We start from the raw sequence: 6,000 nt of genomic DNA, 5'->3' as shown, positions 1-6,000 counted from the left end.
GAGCCGAATAAAAATGGGGATGAAAAGCATGACGATTGCAGAAGGTGAAAGGGATAAAATCGTAAATCATCCATCAAACCTCATCGCGGATCACGTCTGTTCAAAATTTACACTGACCAATAAAAAATCGATTAAAAAATAACATACTATTATTCATAATCAGTTCTAGAGTGGTTTTACGTCTTTAAATTGGTTCCAATTGGACGAAGTCCAGACCAAATCCGGAAGCGTTTGTTTTTTTTATTCTTTTTTAATGAAAAATTGAGGTATTTTATTGAACCATTACTCAAACTTATGATTTTATTAAAAAATAAATAAATAATAAATTAAATTACACAAAAAATTATAATAAAAATGATATTTAAGATTATATATCAAATTTAAATAATATTTCACCTACAAACTTATAATAATAAACTTAAATAATAACATATTCAAAAACAATTTAAAATAAACTTTGAAGAAAAATAAACAAAGAGTATTAGGAATTAATGTACTAAAAGTTTAAAAGTACAACAATAAAGATAAATTTTTTTAGAGTTTTAAAAGTGTAAAAAATTACACTAGAACAATCAATTTAAAAGAATAAAATAAAAAATTATATAATATGTATTATTAAAAAATATATATATCCTAATAAACCCAATCCATGATTAGGTGGCCCTAGATCATTGGACCAGGGACCGGCCACATCTAACATCTTAAACAGATATAGACCGGACAAATTAATTTTTTTATTAAATCAATTCGATACTGAATCGAGTTGATTCAACGCGACTTATATGCATCTTGAATCATCCAACCCTTTGGGTGTTTCCGATTTTGTCCCTTTATTTCAGATTTTATTTGTTTTTTAAAGAAAAATTGATGATAGAATCATAGAGTTATAGTTAAAAATCAAAGACTCATGAGTGGGAAAGTAATTAGGAAAGTTGTGGATCATAGTAATATTAAAATTTAATTAGGGGTGCAGCTGTCAATTTTCTATTAATGCCTCTTTACAATACACATTTTAACAATTTAGACTTAAGGTAAGTTGATTGATGCTCCAAGCAATTAATTATAGGAAGAGTCCAAAATTTTCAGTTACAATTTCAATTTATTTTTGTTAAATACACTTTATTCCTTTAATTATACCCTAAATTAATAAAATGTAACATTGACCTCCTTGAATTAATCAATCGGATAAAATTGGCCTCAAACATATATATTTGTCCTATTGTATTTTCAGTAATTTTTACGAGAATCATTATTAGATTATTATTTGACTAGAAAAAATATATATTTTGATTATATTATAGAAAAAGTAATTAATAATTTAACTAGTTCAAGTCAAAATTAAAGTAATATAATAGTATATAATTAAAATTATTTTATTCGGTATAATTTTGATGTGTAGAGCCAAAGATTTTGGATTGAGTTGAAAATCAATTTACTCCAAACATTTTCAAGCGTTATAATTACTTGGTTAAAATCAATGTGGCAAGATTTTTATCAATTCTTTGATCGGTCCACACCGATTTTATTTTTAGCGGTTTTTACCATATGAATCGACTCAGATACATGACCGATTCCCAATTAAATCAATTCTGTCCAACAAAGGAAAATTATTAAATTATCAAAATATCCCTGCATTTTATGACATTTTTATGTTATATAGCTGACCAAGTGGGACCCATTTGACCAAGCCAAAGTCAACCATTGCTGCAGCCCTTGAATGAGGTGACGTGGCAAGATCTTACCGGCGCCACGTGTCACAAAGCAGAGGGTACCGTACTACTATAAATATTTTCATTTATGATTATTCAAAAACACATTTATTACTGTTCACCTCTATTTTCTGGTCTCATTCGACTTCATTGTGCTTTTGACCTCATACTTTTCGATCCTATATTTGTAACTTATGTATCAGAGGGCCTTCGCTGAGGGCTACTCGACTAGTTTTATGTTTGCTTTGTTCTCAAGATCCATTAACAGGTAGCTCAAAGGAAGGATCTAGCGACCCAATTTTGGGACCTATTCCAGCGACTCGATCCAGATTTTGCGCGACCTACATCAAATTCAAACAGTGCCGACCCACTTATATCGATTTTGAATAAAAAAAAAAAGTATTTATGATTTAACCCCAAACAATATCTATCTTTTTACTTTTTAGCATCATCATATTCCCTCCCAGTCAACAATGAATTGGAACCCATACTTAAATGACTGGCATAAAAATGTACATCCAGCCGGGTCAACAAGTCAGCCCACTGTTTAAGATAACATAACAAACCTTTGACTGCTCCCAATTAACTACGTAAGATCGATCTCCAACTACCATCATCCCTTTCCAAGTTTAGTCCGCAAAAGTGTTGTACTTTTCATTAAATTTATTTGACAATACCATATGAATAGAATATATAATAGTCAAATCTCTATCAAGTCCTTACAGATCACCAACCTATACACACTGGGGACAAAGAGTTGAGCAACACAATATGCCAAACAATCCCCAATCCCATGCCGCCTCGTGGCAAATGGTTTGACGTTGTTGTTGTCCGTCGTCGGATTTAGGAACCTAACCTGGCGGAATCCAGACCCATATGGTTTTTGATTGTCCTAGGTTTTCTTTTTATGGCCGTATCAATTCGACAAGAAGAAACTCTAGAGGAAATTATAATTTTGGTTTTGAATTATTAGATGATTTGTAATATTAGTTTTATATTTTTTTAAATAATTAATATTAGTCCTATAATTTAGAAAAATATGATGAAATTAGTGTGATCGTAAAAAAAAAATTGTAATATTTAGGACTGACTTTGAGGCTGATTTTGTAATATTTTTTTAAAGTATGGGACTAGTATTGCAGTAGTAAAAATAATTGGTTATTCCAAAAAGTATGCGACTAATATAACAAAATTATTCTATATTTTAGAATTAAAATTGCAATTTTCTCAAAACTGTAATAATTGGGAAATTGCAAGCAATATTGGTCAAGAACAAACTCATCTTCTTCATCTCTTTATCGTACGTACTACGGACAAATCGTAAGGCCTCACTTTCAATTCAATGTGGAAAAGCTTTGAAAGAGTGTGGGACAAGTTGATACCACGAGAATTTTGGTTGGTGTTATAAATGGTGGGAAATTCTAATTTACATTCGTCAAATTTGATTCAATTATATAACGAAGATTTGAATTTTAAATTAGATTGACTTTGATTAAGTTGAATTAATTATATAATAAATATAACACATTTGTCGTGTGATTGATGTACTGTTGGAAAAGGGGTTCGGTCGAACCTAATTTGCTAAAAAAATATAATGACAATGTAATATACTTATCTTGTGATTGGTGCAACGTATGTGCATGAACGGACAAATTCTCTTACTGGAATATTTTATATAACAATGATGATCAATTATAAGTACTAAGAAGCTTAAATATTGTAAAATTATAATCTTGCCCTAATAATAAATTGTTTGTCATGTTTTTTTATTATAATTTGTATTGGGACACAGATTGTAAAATTATACTCCACACTCCCTACACAAACAAGCGAATTATGAGTTCTATTTACAATTTAAACTTGCTATGCAAAATTGTAAGACGGATTTGTAAAACAAGGAAAAAATTTTACCCACCTCGGGTTTGATCGATTATTAATATTATTTATGTATTCTTTTTCTATTTAATATATATACATTGTGTGTATAAAATATTTTCTTCAATAAAATAAATAACTTGATCTTTGTACATATGATATGTTGAAAATTATGAATTGATTCTTCAAATAACTATAAAATCATAAAAGAATCACAACAAAATTTTAGTGATTTTTGTGATATCTATATGATTTGGTTTTGGAGATATTTCTTTATTTTTACGTTATACATATATGTAATTGAGCTATATATATAAATCAAATTATTTGATTGAAAATAATCTTGTACATTTACTGTATATATAAGCCTATAAAGTATAAACAATATGTACTGAAAGGACATCCGTAGAATATTATAGAATTTCAAGTATTATGTCATAAAATTACATTATACAAAATGACTGAGAATTCTACGTATGAGTCAAACATAGAATACCCAGCTAAATCTTTCATCTATTTCATGAAAAGCCAAATAATGTCTACCTATAAATTAACAAATTACATCCCACCCCTAATTTATTCTCCAACATGACTACTGCAGCAAGCCATGAAAGAATTAGATCATCACTAACACCACACTACAAAACTTTTCATCTTCGAACAACTGTCAATACATGAAACTAGTGCCTGCAAGATTGTGATGCAGGAGCTTGTGAGCAATCTGGTCTCTAGCATGCATCGCATTAGCCGATCTCACACCGTTCTCAGCGACCGTTTCGTCATCAAACAGCTCAAACCTCAGCTCCGGGCTCAATCCCTCGTTCATCATCTCACATATGTTATGCAAAACGCAGCAAGCCCCAAGAACCACCGGCAGGTCCTGAAGTTTCATCTCGGTTCTCTTCTGGAGGCAGCTCCACCGGCCTTTCAACCGCGCGAAAGACTCCTTAGCGACCTTCTGCACCTCCTCAACTTTCTCGTTGAACGCGTGCTGCGTCCATGTAAGGTTTTGGTGATTGTATGGCACCAAAATCCAGTCCATCAACGGGTAGCGGGAATTCCCGACGACCCAAACATCCTTCAGTGCACCCTTGTTTGCCCTCTGGAAAAGGGCTGATTTTTCCAGCACCTGTTCATCACTCATTGATCCAGGCCATCCGACGCAAATGTCAGTGAAAATTCCCTTAGGATCAACCACGCCTTGAAGGGTAATGGAGTAAGAAGTCTTTTGATTCCTCTCTGTGTGCCTCTTGTTGAAATAAGCCGCCACGCCGAGTTTTGGAGCTATGATTGGAATGTGAGTGGTGTACATTGATCCGCCCACGTTCGGAATCCCGGAAAAGAACTCGAATTCCCTCTTGATTTCCGTCATTTTGTTGTCGTCCGGCCACTGCAAGAACTTGGGCATCATCACGCTTCTTATTGCAGTGCAAACCTCAAGAACCAGCTTATGGCAGGTCGAGATTCCCAACCCGAAACGCTTGGACACTTCGCGGAGAGCCTCGCCGGTGGCCAATCTCCATATGCACACGGCGACCCGCTGGCGGACGGGAATCGCCAGCCGCAGCATTGTGTCTTTCTTGGTGACAACAGACTCGAGTTCTTCACATATCATGTCAAACGTCGCTCTGCTCATCCGAAAAGCTTTCTTGAACTCCTCATCAGGAAAATCCGGGCTGTTAACTTGCTCCCACCACGCTTTCGACCGGTTTTTCACCCACAATCTCCGCTGCGCCCCGCCACTCCCCGCGCTGGTAGACTCATCAGACATCGTCGCAACACTGCCATACTCAGACCGCGCCCTCTTGGCATTCGATGAATTGCCAGAATCAGCAAAATACTGTTCGTTCTCATCCATAATTTTTTGATTACTTCTCTTACAGTCCACGTCCCCCAAGATTATGGATTCCGGCCCTGAAAACACGTTCCGGGCCTGCTCTTCCTCCTCCTCCTGCGGGCAATCGAAATCCAACAATTGTCTCAGCAACTTCTGTAGCGATGAATCGTACTCAACATCTTCGTACAAGCTGTAATCGCTTCTGGGCCGCTTTCTAGTGTTAAAAAAACCAAAGGGCTCGAAATCTTGAAAGAAAGTAGTATTACTGTTGTTGTCGTAGTGTTCTGGAAATGGGAAAGCAGAGATTTCCATGAAGATTTAAATAAGGGGTGTGAAAGTGTTTGAAAAGGAGGGAGTAATAAAGAAGTCTGAACGAGGGTGTGAACACAAGTGCTCTGGTTTTCAGATTTATGTATATATGCAAAGGGAGGACGCGTGAGACACGGTACGGAGGAAGATTCTGGACGGTGGGTTCTGTTGAGGGGGTTTTGATTCGGACGATGATAATTATTTTAAGTTTGTTTTACGCGGTTGGAAAAGTATGACCAGAAAGGCCAAGGCTAATTACGCTTGTATCAT

This window comes from Sesamum indicum, linkage group LG11, assembly GCF_026168435.1.
Source record: "Sesamum indicum cultivar Baizhima isolate 11 linkage group LG11, ASM2616843v1, whole genome shotgun sequence".
Taxonomy (NCBI): Eukaryota; Viridiplantae; Streptophyta; class Magnoliopsida; order Lamiales; family Pedaliaceae; genus Sesamum; species Sesamum indicum.
This window is presented reverse-complemented; position numbering follows the sequence as displayed.